We start from the raw sequence: 21335 nt of genomic DNA on the forward strand, positions 1-21335 counted from the left end.
ATGTATAATCGATAAGCGAATATCACAATTGGGGTAGAAAGTTAGACGTTCTGAGAAACGCCAGAAATTGATAAAGTTTCTAATTAAGGTTCGTTTGTATTGTAGATTTGGAAATCGAAGGCATTCAGGCTAGGAAAGGAAAAGAGATCTTAGGTGGCAGTAGCTCAAATTCCGTGAAACTGGAAAGCTTTCTGAGGTAAGTAACTCTGCCTTCTACTGTGAATTGATTATAAAGAGGATATTGATGTTATGCACTGACTTAGTAAAGAATCTTCGTAATACTATTGTTGAACCTTGTGATAAACCCAGATAGTAGCCTTTATTTCAAGCACTAATACCCTGTTTTCATACTTTTGCTATCCTTGCGATCCTTTGTCCCAAAGTGACGTAATGAACCCTTCATATTTCATACCCTGTTAACTTAGATTCCTATGATGATAAATTTGTGCCATGCTTATATGTCATTCTTTGAAAGTATCCTGATAATAGCCTTGTTATACCCTACTTAATGATTGATCATTCCTTCACTTACGATACCTTTATTTCCAATTTACTTATTTCCTTTGAATTCTTGAATTGAACCTAAGAATGACTTTCAACTTGAATGAATTCAAATGATTTCACACACTGGTAATGTTAAAATGAATTTAGTTAAAACTTCTTTGTCTTCCAATATAAAGGTTTTCCAAATGAATTCCTAAAGATTGGATAGAGACGTAAGAGGCTAGTGGGACTAGTCCAATCACGTAAGAGGCTAGCTGGGCTAGTCCAATATATAGGCTAAAATAATCCCATTGGTACCTTAATGACCGGATGGAGGTCAGTACGGGCTGATCACCCGTATTATATTTAAAAGATGGATATTCCAATCAAGGATTCTTTATTGTTAAAGTATAAAAGTGAAATATTTATAAAATTTGGATTAAGCAATATTCACTACTTTTGATTTGAAATTGAATAGTTTGAATTGAATCTTCTTTAGAGTTGTGAGAAAAGTTATTCAAGAACCATGTCACTCTACTTTGATATTTGATACTCAAAGCTTGGAACGATCTTCTCTAAAGTTGTGAGAAACTCTTTGAGAACATTATCGTTTGATCTTGAGAAATATTGATTTTTCAAACTTGAATCTTAAAAGTCTTGAAACCCTCTTTTGAAACCCTTTCCTAGATATTGATAGAATGCTGCCACCTAGTTTACTGGGAATAGAATGCCTATGTTATTTTTGATATTTATAATTGTTTAAATAGTTACCTGTTGAGCCTTTTTACTCATATATTTATGTTAATCTAACCATGGAAGTTAAGCAAGAAGATGGTAAGACTTAGGTGCACCGCTCGCAAGAGCGTTCCTGGAGGTCCCTATCATACCGTCGGATTTCAGGTGTAAGACCAGGTAGATGCTGTGTGAGAAAGCGACGATAGGTGGTGGGAGGTGTATTAGCTAAAACAGATACTTTTGGGTTATCTGTCGATTTTAAGTCGGAATCGAATAATTTGGTTTAATTTATAATAAGAGTTGTATAATAATATTCTGGCTGGTAGTTGTAATCTTATCTCATATTTTATCTTGTTTAGATCCTAATAGTATCGGGGTTTATTATATTTCCGATGTTATATTATATTGGTATATTGGTGATGTGGGTCGTTATTTCTAACCCCGAGTTTGAGGGCCGTCACAAGTTTGTATCAGAGCTACATGATTTAGTCCCTGAGACAAGTTAGGATAAAAGGGTATTATGTGTGATTAAATAGTACGAGAGTGTTCGACTCATATAGAGTTGAGTTAGACTATTCGGTATAGTCTAAGTAAGTGAATAGGACAAGATAGTAATTAGAGTTAGGGCATCGAGTCAGTTGGAGGTTTAATTTAACTCTAATGTTGTTTCTTGGTTGTTGTTTTATGTTTTATCTCAAGACCCTGATAGTGGTAGTGATGTTGATCGACTCCTCCTGCTAGCCCTTTTGATTCTATCGAGGATAGTTTACTACCTGGATTCGTGGAGCCCTAGCACATTAGTTCAGACTCTGAGAAGGACCCGTCTGAGAATACCGTGACCCCTATGTCTGTTTCTACCCTAATACCAGTACCCGAGTCCCCAGTTGTTAGGGTAGATTCTCCAGCTCCTATGCCTGAGTCCCCAGCTCCTAATGGAGTACCTGTTTTGCCTGTACCTGCCCATGTTAGTGATGATTTGGATCGGGACCGTGATTTTGTGTTTTCTCGTATACTAAAGTTGAGATCTTTGGTAGATAGATTGGCCCGAGAGTCTAGGTTGCAGATGTTGGTGCCAGAGCCCGAGTGGCGTGTTCGTATTGAGATGGTGGAGCAGGTTGCCCGTAGGCGTTTAGATGAGGGACCATCTTCCAGTGATGCTGAGGTCGAGGCCCGCAGAGTTCATAAGATGTTGTGATGGATATTTTTTGTGTTGAGGGAGGTTCTTGATCGCCATGTTTAGTTTGGATTGTGAGTTCAGATGGGACATCTGGTAGGGGTCGGATTGTGTTATTTTTTTTTTCCAGCGCCAGTAGGCTTGGGATATTTGGTCAAATACCGGGTTCCCTTCATGTTGTGTTATGATCTGTTTTAGTATTAGTTGTATTGGTAGAAATTAGGTAAAATTTAGGGGTAGATAGGGAGATATTTTTCAGTTCTTCCTCTGTTTAACCCAGCTATATTATTATACCTTGTATCCAGCACTTGTTGTGTTTGAACTCTTTATCTATGTACCTTCATTTCCTTATTGTGGTTCTTTGAATTTCATAAGCTATTTTGTTAGATATATTTGATAATGTCATGTGTAATGTAATAACCCCCAAAATTTTCAACTTTTTGTAACCCTTGTGAATAGTGTTTTAGCTGAATGAGAAAACTTTTCATGCCACACTATGTAGGGGTTCTGTTATGGATATTCTGAGATTTTATTAGTACTCTATACGGTATATGAGTGTATGTAAAGATCGTCAGAATCCAAATTCCGAACACTTTGGTTTTTCCCGGAAATCCACTAGATACGGAGAGAATTGAGTATAAGGTAACAAGATAAAAAGGATTTAAATTAAAGGATTATAATAGAGGATCATAAAAAGGAATATAATGTATTGAGAAAGGTTAAGGGAACCTAAGTAATAAGATCCCGGGTATGATCCTTCAAACAATAAATGAAAACGAAAGTTAAGCGAACAGTATAACAGATCAGCGGTCATTAGGCAAACGATTAGGAAGTTAAGCAAAGGGATTAGAGGGAGTGATGTCACCCAACCAATGAGAGGAGGACAAGGAGGGAAAGATGACATCACAACATGACATAGGCATGACATGGGAAGGAAGGAGGTGTGGTTGAATGAGAACCACACAAATTCAAGGGCAACAAGGTAATTAACTAAATCAAACACAAAAACAAATCAACCAAGCCAAGCAAATTCATTCTTCATCAAAATCAAAAAGAAACCAAGGCTTTGTTCTTGAGAGCTCTCGGCTTTTTACTATTCAAAAGGCAAGAAATTTCAAAAATTCAAGATCCAAGCTTCCTAAATTGGTGAGTTAATTCCCTAATCATCTTCATGCTTAGTTAGGGCTATATCATGAGTTTAAGCCATCAATTCCTTCTCAATCTTCTTCATTTAATCAAAGAAGAAGACTATGAATAGTGTTTTCAAGTTTTTAACTTGAAATTTTTCTTGTTTTCCTTGAAGATCCAAGCATTCCTAAGACTTCTCAAAGCTTCTTAAGGCTTCCTAGCTCCTCCCACCACTTCAAGGAAGGTATATCATCTCCAAACCCTAGATTCCTATGTATTATAAGATGATTTTGATTAGTAGGGTGATATTGTAGCTTGATGTTTGTGATTTAGAGTTTGGAATTGAAATGGTATTGAAATGGAATGGTAAATGTTGTTGTTTTGATTAAAAGAACTTAAGTATGGTTAAAGTTAAGCTTAGGCATAAGTATGAATGTTAAAATTGAATTGGTTGGGGTTGTTATGATGTGATAAGGATGGATGTTGGTTGTATGTTGGATTTGAGGTTGATTTGGGTTGGTTTTGAATGGTTTAAAATTGGGAAATCGCGTGAACATAGCCGTCGTAACGTCCGATTTTCTTTAGACTGTTTTTGTGCATAACATTAGAACCCGAGAACCCCCTGCTAGATTATGACCATTGCCATGTTTAGATAGTTCGTGTTACGAGCTTCGTTTTGATATGTAGTTCGTTCGATTCCGATGCACGGTTTAGGAGAAACGACCGTTTCATGTAACGGCGTTTCGCGAACAAAACTTTTCCCCTCGCCTTACTTTGAAACATAGGTTAAAGACCAAAAAGGGTTAATTAATGTATGAAACATTTATGGTAAGTGTGTTAGGCAGTTGGTAAGACACTCGCGAAGGAATCGCCTTAAAACTCGTAAAGGTTAAATTATTAAAAATGGTGGAGCCGAGGGTACCTGAGTGACTTAAGCAAATCAGTAAGCGCAAAACAAGCGTTAGAGTCTAAGTTAGTTAAAGTATAGATTTACAAGTGACTTTGGTTTAATTCCAACTTACTTGTTGTTTATAGGTTACCAGACTCGTCCCGAGCCTTTTATCACCCCAAGTCGCTCAGGCAAGTTTTTCTACCCGTTATACTGTTGTTGTGATGTATATGTGTATATGCATTATCTTGCGATAGATGCATGTTGGTTAATTAGCAAATGTTGCAATATATTGAAGCATGCTGCTATGGTATATATATATGCATGCCTGTTTTGTATTCTTTCCATATCTAATTGTTGATTCAGTTGATAATACCGATGCTAGAGGATAACGGTAATTTGCATATACCCTTAGTATAGGGACCCAAAGGTGAAAATATTTTCTAAAACCGGGAGTCAAGGATCCCGAGTAGATTTTGTATATATGGATATAAATATATATATATATATACTTATATATATATATGGTCATAGTTTTCAAAACTATTAATCGAATAAGGTTTATTCGATAACTTTAACTTTATTTTATTAATGAATATTATTTTGAATATTCATTCGAAGGCTTATGACTCCTTTATATTAAATGAATATTATTTTGAATATTCATTCGAAGGCTTATGACTCCTTTATATTAAATGAATATTATTTTGAATATTCATTCGAGGGCTTATGACTCAGTTTATATTATTTAATGAATATTATTTGAATATTCATTTGAGGATCTATGACTCCGATTATTTGCTGAGATATATTCTTTATTTTATTAAAGAATAAGGTGTCAATAATCAAACTTATTTTTGATTATTCAAATAAAGATAGTACTTTCATATAAGTATATCTTTGGTTATTTAATACTCGTTTCAAGTATAAGTTTTAATACTTCTACTTCAATTATTTTTATAAAGATTATTCTTTTGGGAATATTGTTTAAATAATAATATTCAGACATTTTCTAAATATTCCGGGGACTGATTTACTTCATTAAATCAGCTTTACTCCAAACACTCTTTAAAGTGTTTTCGAGTCTTCAAAATGATTTTTAAAAGTTAGAGCGGATCCCAAAACTCATTTTTATATTTAAGATCTTCCTTTTTAAGGGGATTTAAATACTCGCTCAAAACCTGAGGGATCTGGCTCTGTGGTGTATTTTATATTCGCAACACGGTTGCAGTTTTGGTAAATGAATTGATTACTTACCCAATGTTCGGGAAGTAAGTCCATCTATTGAGTCGGCATAAGCAACATGGGCTCAGTGGGCGTCCATGATAGTGTAAGTGGCTCAGTGGGAGTCCATCAAATGCATAAGTGGCTGAGTGGCAGTCCAGCATAAGGTCCTATTACGACCAGGGTGATGACCAGTGGGGAATTCGTCCATCTACTAGTAGAAAAGGTTACTTATTGGTATCTTTGCCTGATCAGCAAGATATCTGGTTTATGCCAAATTCTTTTCCTTTCCAAATTTATTGGATATTGCAATTCTGTTCATACTTTACATGACAGAGGTTTTCAGGAAATTGTATAAAGAAGATGTATATGTGGATATATATATATATATCAGAACTTAATGAAGTATATCATGACTTCATTTCCTTTAATAAAATTTCAAAGATTTAATATATTCAAATCTTGTCTTGTAGTCTCATCTATGTGATGAACTGTTGAAAACTCTTTATACTTTGAACAGTGGTAGTTCAAGTAGTTTTATAAATGATATAAGTGTAGTGAAGTATTTGGTAACTTCATCCCTTGTTTTTACTTATATCTAGTAAGTAATTATCTTACACTTGATAAAAGATTCTAGTAAGTATCCATTTAGATACTTATATTATTGTTATCACTATATATTATCTTGCGAGCTATAAGGCTCACTCTTGCTTTATTTCTTCATCACACAACAACAGTTAGGAAAGATGGCCAGACTCCAGCAGACCCAGCGCAAGCGCGTGGGAAGCGTCCCGCGTCTTCCCGATGATGTTGTAGCTGCTATAGCTGCAGAGGTAGATCTATTGTAGATCAGACCATCTACTTTTGAGAATCAATTATGTATAATTATAACTTGTGGCAGATAATGGCAATTAACTGTAAATTTATCAAGTAATCGTTTTGGGTTGTAATAACTTTTAAATTGTGGATTCAAAGACTTGTACTTATTTCAATTTCATCTCTGAGACTATAACGGGTTGTGGTGTGTGTGTTAAGTGTGGGGTCACAACATAAGGTTATTTATTATTAATTAAGTGAAGTGATATTGTGGAAAGAAAGACCGTGACGACCCGGATCCCCGACCCCGGATCTGGGGGTGTTATATGTAATATGATTTGTGTTTAGTTTTCAGATCTTACTTAACAGGACAAATCAGTACTTTACTGGAAATCAGCACTTATACTGAAGACAGAGCTTAAGATATCAGAACTTAAGTTATCAGAACTTAAGTGATCAGAAGATATTTATAAGGAGATAATATCAGGACTTAAGATGACTTTCAGATAAGACAGGCGGCTGATTGAAAGAAAAGAAGATCGAGACTAAGACAGAAAGAATTATGCATGAAGAAAGAATTCTATGAAAAATAGGATACTTGGAAGAAAAGATAACTAGTTGATGTATTTTAGGAAGCAGAATTATATTCCATATCAATTAGAGTTTATCTTGTAACTGTGTAGTATATAAACACATGCATAGGGTTTACACTATAAGTGTTACGATTATCGAAGTTATTATTCTTTGTAACCCTAGCAGCTCTCGTGATAATTTGTTCATCACTGAGAGAGGACAGTTCCATATTGTAACAGAATTTATTGTGTTGAGTAAAATCTATTTTCTGTTACTTGAGTTCTTATAATCGATTTGATTGTGCTAAACACTGTATTCAACCCCCTTCTACAGTGTGTGTGACCTAACAAGTGGTATCAGAGCAATCTGTTAACACACAAACAGTTTAAGATCCAAAAATAATCATGTCTGAAGAAGAAACTCCAACCAAGCCCACCAAAACTGAAGAACCTCCAAAAACTATAACCCATAGTCGATATGAGACTATAAGAGTTCCCATGTTGAAACCTTCTGAGTATTCCATATGGAAAGTGAAGATGGCTATATTTCTGGAAGCTACAGATCCAGAATATCTCGACAGGATTTATGAAGGACCACATATGCCAACCAAACTCTCTGTGGAAGTTGCAGCTCAGCCAGCAAAGTCTGTACCAAAGGAGAAAAGTGATTACACTGCTGAAGATATCTCATCGATTACAAAGGATGCAAAGGTAAGACACTTGCTGCATAGTGTCATTGATAATGTCATGTCAAATAGGGTAATTCAATGCAAGACTGAAAAAGAGATATGGGATGCTTTGGAAATAAGGTGTCGGGGAACTAATTCAATCAAGAAGAACAGGAAGACAATACTCACTCAAGAATATGAGCACTTTGACTGAAAGCCTGATGAGTCATTAACTGATTTATATGACAGATTTGTCAAACTCTTGAATGATTTGTCACTAGTTGACAAAGAGTATGATATTGAAGATTCAAATCTTAAATTCCTGTTAGCACTTCCTGAAAGATGGGATTTGAAGGCCACAATAATAAGAGACAACTATAATCTTGACGAAACAACTCTTGATGAAATTTATGGGATGCTCAAGACTCATGAACTTGAGATGGAACAAAGAAGTAAGAGGAATGTAATAAAGTCAACGACAGTTGCTTTTGTGGCTGAGGAGGAAATTCCCAAAGAAGCTGCCTCAAAGAAAGGCAGGGGCAAGGCTCTCATCACAAAGTCTGATACTGAGTCATCAAGTTCTGATAGTGATGATGACTCGGAAACTGAAAGTATATCTAAGATAGACCCTGATGAAGAGATGATGAAGCTGTGTGCTCTTATGGTGAAAGGAATCACAAAGATTGCATACAGGAAATTCAGAAGAGGAAAGAAGTTTTCCAGGAAAGGTGCAAGTTCTGAAAAGAAAGGTTTCAGAAAATCTGAAGGCAAAGGAGAAAAGTCTGACAGAGGAGATTACTCATACGTTAAATGCTACAACTGTGGTAAGAAAGACCACATATCTCCAGATTGCAGAAAAGGGAAAAGTGACAAAGGCAAGGCTCTTGTCACAAAGAAGAAAAGGTGGTCAGATGCTTCAGATTCTGAGGATGAGGAAAACTATGCCTTGATGGCAAATGATGATAGCAGTTCTGATACTGCTGACTTAAAGGTACCTCAAACTACTTATGCCTTTCATACTGATGATATTACTGAGTTGAGAAGATATCTTAAAACCATGTTAATTAGTTATAAAGCTCAAAATTTAACATGTGAAAGATTAACTTCTGAAAATCTTGCTTATAAAAAGAGGAATGATTATTTAGAAAATGAGTTAGTCATGTTCCATCAAACTCAGAAAGATAGAGATGATGCCTTTTATGTTAGGGATGAAGTGTTAAAAATGAATGAATCTCTAAAAACTAAGTTAGAAAAGGAATGAGAGATTATCAGGACTTGGACTAACTCTGGTAAAGCAACTCAGGAAATTCTTAGTAGTGGAAACTGGAAAGAGGGCTTAGGTTATGGAGATCATAAGAATAGTAAGGGAACTGTAGAAACTGAGCCTATAGTTGTTAAACAAAAACCAAAGGTAAATCATGTTAAGTTTGTAACTGTAAAGTCTGATATTGAGAAATCAGAAGTTAAGGAGAAAGTAACTTCTGACAAACCTAAACAGGATAAGCCAACTGAAGTTAACATAGGCTTAATGACTAAGATGCAGCTTAAGCATAAGATGAAAGATGTTAAGAATGTAAACAAGGTAAAACCACCTAGGAAAAATAGGAATGGAAAGGAAGGTGTGAACAAAAGTAACAATTATAATCCTGTTCCTAATGCTCCTAGAAAAACATGTCATAACTGTGGAAATTCTAACCATCTGGCTTCTTTTTGCAGGAAGAATTAGAATATAAACTCCTTACCTTCAAAATTAAGAGTTAAGAGTCAGTCTGTTAGATATAAGCCACAAAATCCTTGTTTTCATTGTGGTAGTTTATGGCATTCCATTTATACTTGTAAGGAATATCATAGCTTGTACTATGATTATTATCAAATAAAACCTTCTGTAAAGAAAGTTAGCATTATTCCTTCTAGTATAAGTTCTGATGCAAAGTCTGATATTGCAAATTCTGATAAGAAAACTGTTAACAGAAACTCTGATGCTAAATCCGCTGCAAATGTTAACAAACTTAAAAAGGCCAAAGGATCCAAGTAAGTCTGGGTCCTTAAAACTAATCATTAGTGGTCTTTGTGATTGCAGGGCAACAGGAAGAGCATCCTAGTTCTGGACAGTGGATGTTCAGGACATATGACTGGAAATAAAGCCTTGCTATCAGACTTTACGGAAAAAGCTGGCCCAGGTGTTTCTTATGGAGATGGCAACATTGGAAAAACTCTGGGATATGGCAATATTAATCTGGGGAATGTCATCATTGAAAAAGTAGCTCTGGTCTCAGGACTTAAACACAATCTGCTAAGTGTGAGACAAATCTGTGACAGAGGTTATCATGTGGATTTCTTTGAAGAACATTGTGATGTTGTAAGCAAATCTGCAGGAAAAGTTGTTCTGAAAGGATACAAGCATGGTAACATTTATGAAGCCAAGCTTTCAACAAGTACTGATGGTTCTGCAATCTGTCTGTTGAGTAAAGCATCAATTGAAGAAAGCTGGGATTGGCACAAGAAACTCTCTCATTTAAATTTTAACAATATAAATGAACTTGTCAAGAAAGATCTTGTGAGAGGACTGCCAAAATCAGTATTTGCTCCTGATGGCCTTTGTGATTCATGTCAAAAGGAAAAACAAAGAAAATCTTTATTCAAGAGCAAGACTGAATCATCAATTCTTGAGCCTTATCACCTACTACATATTGATCTATTTGGTCCAGTGAATGTCATGTCTATTGCAAAGAAGAAATATGATATGGTCATAGTGGATGAGTTCACCAGATACACATGGGTGTATTTCTTGCACACAAAAAGTAAAACTGCATCTATCTTGATTGATCATGTCAAACAACTGGATAAATTGGTCAAAGATTCTGTGAAGATCATAAGAAGTGATAATAGCACTGAGTTCAAGAATTTGATCATGAAAGAGTTCTGCAAAAACCATGGAATAAAGCAGGAATTTTCTGCTCCTGGAACTCCATAGAAAAATGGAGTTGTTGAAAGAAAGAATAGAACTCTTATTGAAGCTGCACAAACTATGCTTGATGAAGCAAAGTTGCCAACCTACTTTTGGGCTGAAGCTGTGCAGACTGCTTATTTTACTCAGAATGCAACACTTATCAACAAGCATGGAAAAACACCATATGAGATGGTGAAGAAAAAGAAGCCAAATCCGAAGTATTTTCATGTATTTGGATGCAAGTGTTTTGTTCTTAAGACTCATCTCGAACAGCTATCCAAATTTGATCTAAAAGCTGATGAAGGAATTTTTGTTGGATATCCACTTTCTACAAAAGCCTTCAGAGTCTATAATTTAAGAACAAGGGTTGTCATGGAATCTATCAATGTCTCTTTTGATGATAAGAAGATTACTGGACTTGAAGATTTCAATGATCATGATCAGCTGAGATTTGAAAATGAAGCTTTAAATTCTGATTCTGTAACTCCTGACAGTCTAAAACCTGATACTGCAAACTCTGATGGATTAAACTCTGATGTCATTGAAATTGTGGTGACTACACAAAAAGAAGATGCACCTGTGCAGGGGGAGCATACTGAAGATCCAACCACATTTCAAGAAGCATCAGAACCTACAATAGGCTCTTCAAGTTCTGATGGGCCAAGTTCTGATAATTCTGGAAACTCATGTTCTGATATTTCTGGAAACTCAAATAATGAAGGATCCAACTCAGAGAGCATAATTTCAGGGGGAGCATCAGAAAATGTTGATGAAGACAACATGGATTATGGGGGAGCATCCAGTTCTAGAGAGAACCTTCCATCTGCAAGGAAGTGGACTAAAGCACATACACCTGACTTAATTATTGGAAATCCTGATGCAGGTGTCAGAACTAGAACAGCTACATCAAATGAATGTCTCTATCATTCTTTTCTTTCTCAGTCTGAACCAAAGAAAGTGGAAGAAGCTCTTCAAGATGTTGATTGGGTGCAAGCAATGCAAGAAGAGTTAAATGAATTTGAAAGAAATAAAGTCTGGACCCTAGTGCCAAACCAAGGAACAGATCAGTTGTTGGTACAAAATGGGTGTTGAGAAACAAAACTGACAGTGATGGCATAATTACAAGGAACAAAGCAAGGCTGGTTGCAAAATGATACTCTCAACAGGAGGGAATTGACTATGATGAAACATTTGCACCAGTTGCTAGATTGGAAGCCATAAGGATATTTTTGGCTTATGCTGCTCACAAGAAGTTTAAAGTCTTTCAAATGGATGTGAAAAGTGCTTTTCTCAATCGAGAATTGGAAGAAGAGGTATATGTTGAACAACCTCCAGGATTTGTAGATCCCAAATTTCCCAATCATGTCTACAGGCTTGATAAAACACTTTATGGCCTTAAGCAAGCTCCAAGAGCATGGTATGAGACATTAGCTCAGTTTCTTCTGGAAAGTGGATTTAACAGAGGGACTATTGACAAAACATTGTTCTACCTCAACCATGGAAAAGACTTACTTGTGGTGCAAATATATGTTGATGATATCATTTTTGGTTCTACAAATGACAGACTTTGTAAGAAGTTTGCCAAGCTGATGCAGTCAAGATATCAAATGAGTATGATGGGAGAACTTAACTATTTTCTGGGCCTTCAAGTCAAGTAGAATGAAGAAGGAACTTTTATTTGTCAATCTAAGTACACCAGAAATTTGTTGAAAAAATTTGGAATGCAGGATTGTTCAAGTGCATCCACTCCTATGTGGATAAGGATACTGGAGCATCAGTAGATATTACTAACTACAGAGGTATGATTGGCTCTCTACTCTATCTAACTGCAAGTAGACCTGATATCATGTATGCTACCTGTTTTTGTGCAAGATTTCAAGCAGATCCAAGAGAACCTCACTTAACAGTTGTGAAATGAATTTTCAAGTACCTTAAGGGTACAGCTGATCTGGGATTATGGTATCCTAGAGAATCAGACTTTAAACTAATAGGTTACTCAGATGCAGATTTTGCAGGCTGCAAAATTGACAGGAAAAGCACAAGTAGAAGCTGCCAATTTCTTGGAGGCATATTGGTTTCTTGGTTTAGTAAGAAACAGAAGTCAATTTCCACATCAACTGCAGAAGCAGAATACATTGCTGCAGGAAGCTGTTGTGCATAGATTCTTTGGATGAAGAATCAGTTACTGGATTATGGGTTAGAATTTTCTAAAATCCCTATTTACTGTGATAATCAAAGTGTTATTGCTATGACAGGTAATCCAGTTCAACACTCAAAGACAAAGCACATCAGCATTAGGTACCACTTTATAAGGGAACATGTGGATGAAGGTACAGTGAAATTGCATTTTGTTCCCACAGATCAACAACTAGCAGATATCTTCATAAAACACTGTGTGAAGCTACTTTTACAATATTGGTAAATGAACTTGGAATGTTTTCAGGTTCTTTCTCTAAATCTGCTTAGTTTAAGTTCTGATACATCAGACTTTATGATCAGTATTTACAGATATTACTATCTTTGTGTATTCTGTGCTAAAATTGAAAAATTGCTTAAGTGCCGATTGTTGTCTGATATGAATTTCTAAACTCTGATAGTGATATGAATGTTTCTGTGACTATTCAAATCCAATGAGGATAATTGTGCTAGATGCTGAACTAGTAGTCTTTAATATACTAAAGATCCCATGTTTGAAGTAATTGTTTATGTGGAAAACTTTTAACACAAGCAAATTCTGATATTGAGCTCAGTTAAGTTTACTTTGTGTATTTTATTACTAAGTCAAAAACTAGAATAATGCTTCTTATCTGTTAAAGTTCTGATGTTAGTAAATCTGGTGGATGTACTAAGTGCTGATAAGCCTCACTTATCAAAAGAAAAAGAAAAGAAATAAAAATCAGGTACCCCTTTGAGATTTAGAGTAAAAATGTGGAAGGGAAGACCCAAGTGCATTGCTGGTATTAAGTAATATGCATTAGAAAAGAAAAAATACAATTTTCTTGGTGACCTTTCACACTTTATGATTACTGGAAAAATACTCTGATAACAACATAAATTCTAATAAGCAGTCGTGACTCACTTACACTGAGAAGCCACTGTAAAATAGAATTTCAAAAGATGCATAAAATGAGAACAAAACAATTAAGATGGACTCATGCATGAACTCATTCTAAAGTAGACTTCAGAATAATGACAGATTTTGAGCAAAATTCTTAGTTATGCCTTATTTCTAAGATGTACTGAAGTGAATCAGACTTTACTCTTTGTCTGATATTTAGCTTAATGCACACACTTACACTCCATATGAATGATGAAAATTACTGTGGTGATCAATGTTGTTTTAGATGAACAGTCTATGTGTCAGATTGCATAAATTCTGAGGACAAGTTCTGATGGAAGTTCTGATGATTAAGTTCTGATGAAACCATATCAGCATTTGTGTGAAGAATTACAGGAATACACATTCACTTTTCGAGTTAAGGAGCCATATTCTGATGACCTTTAAATCCTGATAATAATCAAGTTTTGATGCTTATGTGGCAGTATTTATTTGCTTGTTTATTTTTGGTCATTACCTGAACGATAATATTTTTACAAAATATTGGTTAATGTGAGATAAAACAGTCATAATCATTATGGGTTAGTGGTTAGCGTGTATGTCTTGAAAACCTGCATGCGCACAGTAATTATTATCATATCCCGTGCCCATTAACTCTGGCTTTAGATCTTTTACTGACTGTTATTATTACACTTCAGTCTAGGGAGTCGAGGGATCATTATTTTTACTTGTAAAGATTAACCAGTTCTCGCGTCCCTTGGTATTCTATTGGCTATTTAAACCAACCATTCATTCCAGTCAAAATATCTTTCATTTTCTCACAAACTCACTCTCTTTTTATTCATACCAACAAAAATGGTCCGGTTCAACATGTTCCTGAACTATGAAACCTTTCACATCGAGTTGAGTTGTGATGAATGGCAACAAGAGTGGCATGTCACCGCCATTCCTGACGAACTTTGGAACTCACTTTCACAAGAGGTTCACACAGAACTCTTGTTCTTATCAATGGAGTATCACCTCCATCTTGATAGGTTGGAAGAGGAAAGGAGAGAAGCTCTCCGTCAGTAAGAACGGATCATCCGTCTTGCAGTTCTCTTCGTCAGTAGCAGAAGGAGTTAGTCGTTAGGTCTTCTTAGACTAGGACTAAGGTTGTTGATATTAGGAATCGTAGAATAGGACTATCTTGTAATTTTTGCATGTAATTGCTAAATTTCATCAAATGTAATCATCTGATATATCAATGAAATTTTCTTTAATTGCAAGATATGTTCTTTGTTTCTCAAATTATTTGACTGTGCATGTTTAATTGCAATTTATTAATCTTTACTTCATCGACTTTTAATTTTATTTTGTGATGAATGTGTTGATTAAATTCTGCTGATTTGAGGAAAAACTGAGGAACATGTTCCAATATCAGAACTTGTTGTTTTAGAAGCTGAGAAGGTTTCTTCTCAGAAAGATACTGTAACTGGGAGTTCTAGGCCCCTCAAAAGGCTTAGAAAGTTAAATTCTGATGATAAAGCTCCTACAGTGTCTCCACCTTTGAAGAAATTAAAGAAACAGAGAGCTCATAGGGACATAGTTGAGTTAGATTCAGATGTAGTGGAAGCAACTAAGGAAGGGGATCAGGAATCTCTGAACTCAACAGAACCTATTGTTATTGAATCACTTCCTTCTGCACAATATGAAACTGCTCAAGTTAAAATACCTACACCTCCTATGTCACCTATAGTTGATCCAGTACATTCTGAAGAACTAGGTACAAATACTGAAATTGATATTCATAACTTGATTGTGCCTGAGGTTTTGTACTTGGAAGCTCCACCAATCCAACTCACTCCACCAACAACATCAATTTTGGATGTTGATCAGAACCTGGCTGCAGATCAGAATTTAGAGGATAATGTCGAAGCCTCTATAGCCTCACATACTGCTGTTTTACCAGAGGATGCTGATACTGCAGGATCTACAAGTTCTGATACCGCCAATGAATAAATTACTGGTGAAGCTGCTGGTAATTTTGATGCTGATGCAGCTGGTCCATCAGGACATGCACCTCAACAAACTATTCATAAAGCTGATTTAGTCAAGAAGTTTGTTACAGGGGAAACACCAGTACCTTGGAGTGAAACTCCTAGAGGAAAGGAGTGGACTAAGGAATGGAACACAGTTAGTTTTGTTCCTTCTGAAAAGATTCTTGCTGAGCATCTTGTAAAAGCTGATGAAATACTGATAAATGATGATTTCAAGGCACAGCTGCGAGTTACAGCATTGAGTACAAGGCACCTTCAAGGTCAACACTCAATAACGCATGACAAGGTGAACAAAATTGGAAGCTCTAATCCAGCAAGATATGAATGTGAAATTTGAAAAGAACAGATTTTTCAAGCCAACCTTTGACAGAATTGCCTACATTGAGAAAACTCAGGAGAAGCAACAAACTCAAATTGAAGAAATTCTGAAGAATCAAGCTTCTCACCAAAATCAACTCAATGAGATCCAATCCTCAGTGGAATTGCTTGTCTCTCTTCTTTTACCTGCTGATGCCAAAAAGGGGGAGAAAGTGATTAAGTCCAAATCTAGAATCTATTTAGACACTGAAAGGAAAGGATGATGGAAATGATGACCAGGGAAACTCTGATAAGGGTAGAGGTCAAGGTCAAGGCAAAGGGTTTTCATCAAGTAAAGCTAGAATTAAAAGTCAAGGAACAAGTTCTGATACTGGGAGAAGAATAAGTTATGATACTGGTAAAAGGATAAGTTCTGGTAAACATTTGGAACTTGATGAAGAAATTTTAAAACAGTTATTTCTTAAAGAAAATCCAGGAATGGACTTTGAGAGTCTAAAGGAAGAAGAAGCTAGACTCAAAGCAGAAGGTGTCAAGACAAAATCTAAATCTTCTGTTGTAGAAAAGAAATTTCCAAAGCCTAAGGGTATTGTGATAAAGGAAAGAACAAGTTCTGAGGCAACCAAATCTAAATCACAAGTGGAAATTGATCCAAGGTCCAAGGGCAAAGAAAAAGTTGATGAACCTGTAAAGGTTTATATGCCAGTCATGGATGAAGAAATAATTGATGATGAAGAAGATACCAGTCTTACTCTGATTTCAAAGAAGATTTCTCAAACAACCTCTGACATGACTCATGTTGTTCAGAGTCAAGATATACTAAGTTCTGATATGACAGTGAAGCAAGCAACCTCTGACATAGCTCAAGTTGAATTGATATCAGAAGATAAGGAAAAGGAAACCTCTGACATTGCTCATGTTAAACCTTCAAAGATACTCCTATCAGGATTCACCAAAGCTAAACAGACTCAACCTTTGAAGACTGCAACTGGTGGTTTTGAAGCAAGAGTTGTTACAGGAAAGGAAGCAAGAGATAAATCTGGGTTGGGTAGTTCTGATGAAAGAAGAGTACATAACACTACCAATGATCCAACTTCCTTAAGTGAACCAGGTATTGGAGCAACTCCTGAAAGATTGAATCGACTTGAATCTGTATAAATGGTTTACCATACCTTTTTGAAAGAACATATCTTGTTATATTTTATGACAGATGGAAGGGTATACCAGATTAAGCAGAATGCTATACCACTGAAGTATTTTGAGAAACTGGAACATGTTCTATTCCTACTTCAAGTGAAAGACAGATTAACAGATAGTGATGCATGATATTTAAAGTCTCAAATTCAAAGACAGAAGAAGCTTTATTCTGTAAAGTCTGACAGCACATACTGTCCCAAGCACAGAGATCACAAGGGTGATATTGTCGAAATGAAGCCTAACTCTGCTAAGATTATAACTACTTTTCTGGGTTATAAAGCTGTGGAATTCAATCTAGAGTCTGACAAGGCACATCTGATCAGACTAGATCAGGAGATAAGAAAAGCTAAGATAAATGATCTCAGAGCAGCAATTTTTTTAAACTGGAGAAGATACAGCTGAATTGATAAATGTTAAAAGGAGGATGGTTAATGAACTTGAATATGCTGAGAGATGTTTGTTGAAGAACTATCTCAGGACAACTCCTGATATCAAAGAGATCAGAAATTGAAATTAAAGCCAGGTCAAAGATCTACAACTGCTTAAATTCTGAAGTATATACAGACTGAAGCTGTTATCAGAAGTTTAAGATGGTAAAGCTGAAAGGACTGTAAGTTGTAGTTATCTAGTCAAATTCTCATGTATTTGTACTTAATATTTTTGACATCATCAAATATCTGTTAAACTTGTATATTATGCTAATTTACAAGTTGGGGGAGATTGTTAGATATATTTGATAATGTCATGTGTAATATGATTTGTGTTTAGTTTTCAGATCTTACTTAACAGGACAAATCAGTACTTTACTGGAAATCAGCACTTATACTGAAGACAGAGCTTAAGATATCAGAACTTAAGTTATCAGAACTTAAGTGATCAGAAGATATTTATCAGGAGATAATATCAGGACTTAAGATGACTTTCAGATAAGACAGGCAGCTGATTGAAAAGAAAGAAGATCGAGACTAAGACAGAAAGAATTATGCATGAAGAAAGAATTTTATGAAGAATAGAATACTTGGAAGAAAAGATAACTAGTTGATATATTTTAGGAAGCAGAATTATATTCCATATCAATTAGAATTTATCTTGTAACTGTGTTGTATATAAACACAGGCATATGGTTTACACTATAAGTGTTACGATTATCGAAGTTATTATTTTTTGTAACCCTAGTAGCTCTCGTGATAATTTGTTCATCACTGAGAGAGGACAGTTCCATATTGTAACATAATTTATTGTGTTGAATAAAATCGGTTTTCTGTTACTTGAGTTTTTATAATCGATTTGATTGTGCTAAACACTATATTCAACCCCCTTCTACAGTGTGTATGACCTAACATATTTGCATAACATGTTTACCTAATAGGACTGCATGTGCAAATGGGTAAAATTTAGAAAGTGTTATAACCCACTGTTTAAAAAGAATCATTGTTACTATACATGCCATGATATCGTATTGCTAAATAATTGCTCATCAAGTTTATAAAATGGTCATTTCACCAAATTACCCTGAAGAAGAAACGCAACCTCAAAACCAAGACACCTATGTGATGAACCGACTTCTTCAACTCCATCAAAAACCCCAGCCTCGAGAGTCGGAAACTTCAAACATTTTCAATCCGTTCATCCCCCAGAATTTGTAGGTTTTCCCGATCCGATTAAAGCTCAGTCCTGGTTAAGAGAAATGGAAAAAGCTTTCGAGTTAGCAGAAGTTAAGGACGATAAAAAGACAAAGTATGCAATTTATTATCTTAAGGATGAGGCTAGTTATTGGTGGGAATCTACCAAAGTGTTGCAAGAAGAAGAAACTATCTCTTGGCAGAAGTTTACGAAATTGTTCCTAGAGAAGTATTTACCGAGCTATATGCAAGATCAGTTAGAGATAAGGTTTCCGGATTTAAAGCAAGAGAATATGACTGTAGCGGAGTATGAAGTGAAGTTTTCGGAGTTAGCAAGATTTGTGCCAGAATACGTGAATACAGAAGCTAAGAAAGCTAAAAGATTTCAGCAAGGACTTAAGCTGTGGATTCGGAGTATGTTAACACCTTTCAAAAACAAAATTTAAACAAATATAATTTAATTGAAAAATTAAATTATGTATCTAATGTAACTACAAACTCTATGAACTATTATCCAACTTAATTTCTAACGTAATGAACTTGTTTCTTACTTCTTTTGTAAGGAACCAAACACTTCCGAAATTTATTTTAGCAATTCAAATTATAATATAACAAAATAATTAATAAATTAAGAAAAATTTAAAAAAAAAATAATACCAAATCATTCACATACACCACTACTATTTAAAACTCCCATTTTTCTATAGGCTTTGCACTCGTGCAGCGAAAGACTTTTTAATATTTTAAATATCTAAATTTTGAATTGTTCAATAATATAATACATAAAAAATAAATATTTTAACTTTGTTAATCTCGAAAATATATAATTATTATTTGTAGTCAAAGCTTAATTATGATTAAAAGCCAAGTTCCCAGAGAGATATTTACATTGAGGTACAGACGAGGGAGCTTAGTCAAGTGAAAGATCTCTCCTAGCATCTCCCCATGCATAGTGGTAATGCAACAAGGGCCTATCAAGGTTTTGAGATAAGCAATAGTTGGTATCAGCTTAGAATAGTATATAATAGATAGATAGATTGATATTATTTTTTTAATTTTTAATTATATTGTTATATTATAATTTGAATTAATAAAATTAATTTTGGAAGTGTTTGGTTCCTTACAAAAGAGGTAAGAAAAAAGTTGAGTGCAATTAGAAATTAAGTTGAATAATAATTCATAAAATTTGTAGTTATACTAGGTACATGATTTATGATTTTTAATAAAATTATATCTCTTTAAACTTTATTTATTTTGAAAAGTGTTAGCATACTTTTTTGGAAGGTGCCGACCGAACAAAACCATGTTTCGCTTATAATAGTATAGTATAGATTTAAACTTTATTTATTTTGGAAGGTGTTAGCATATTTTTTAGGAAGGTTTTAATTAACCGAACAAACGAAACCGTGTTTCACTTATAATAGATAGTATATAGTTTTTCCTTGATTTATTAATTATATTGTTATATTATAGTTTGAATTAATAAAATTAATTTTGGAAGTGTTTGGTTACTTATAAAAAGGTAAGAAAGAATTTGAGTGCAATTAGAAATTAAGTTGGATAATAATTCATAAATTTTTTTAGTTATATTAGGTACATGATTTATTTATTTTAATAAAATTATATCTATTTAAAATATATTTATTTTGAAAGTTGTTAGGATACTTCTTAGGAAGGTGTTAACCAACCGACCAAAAGAAACTATGTTTAGCTTATAATAGTATAACTAGCATAATAACCCGTGCGAGGCACGAGTCATTTTCTAGAATTTTTTTATGCATCATGCAATTATAATGTTCTTAATTATTTTCTTATTTGTAATTGTTGTACAATGTCTAACGTATATAAAATACAAGTTGATTGTTTATCAATGTGTATTATTTTCATAAAAGACAATACCAAATTACACAACATTTCAAATATAACTCATTAAGCAATATATATATATATATTCTTATTTGTGTTGTATAATTTATATTTAATGAATGAATATAAATAGGGTAGTCAGTGTACGTTTAAAATGAAACTATTATACTTAATATGTAGAATGTCGTTAGTATGTTTACAAATAAAAAGTTAAAAAATAACATTTATGTTGATTACAGAGTTAATCAAATTTTTTTAATTTTACTTAAATAAACTATTTGTACTCGTGTATATTATTACTGAGTTCACTACTAACTTACAATTAACTTACTCAATTTAAAAAGATAAAAATGCATAATTGAAGTCCAGATGACTTGCAATCATAATATACAATAATGTAAAATTTACACTATTCTTAATATAAAAGTTGATTTTAATGAAAAATGTTAGTTTTTGAAATTCAACGTATGTATGCATGAAAAAATGTTAGTTTTCTATTTACTCCACGGTTATCAAAGTAACATTAAGTTATATGTGTGTGTCAGCATGTAAATTGTCTAATGTTACATTTCTTGGTAAATTACAATAATTTCAATTATTTA

The 21335-nt window shown here is 34.4% G+C and overlaps 1 pseudogene; it reads left to right on the forward strand.

Annotated features, from left to right (window-relative positions):
- The first annotated feature begins 2062 nt into the window (after positions 1–2062).
- Positions 2063–21335, forward strand: part of LOC141659978 (gibberellin 3-beta-dioxygenase 2-like) — a 62622-nt pseudogene continuing 43349 nt past the window's right edge.

The sequence above is a fragment of the Apium graveolens genome, chromosome 5, assembly GCF_009905375.1.
Source record: "Apium graveolens cultivar Ventura chromosome 5, ASM990537v1, whole genome shotgun sequence".
Lineage (NCBI taxonomy): Eukaryota > Viridiplantae > Streptophyta > Magnoliopsida > Apiales > Apiaceae > Apium > Apium graveolens.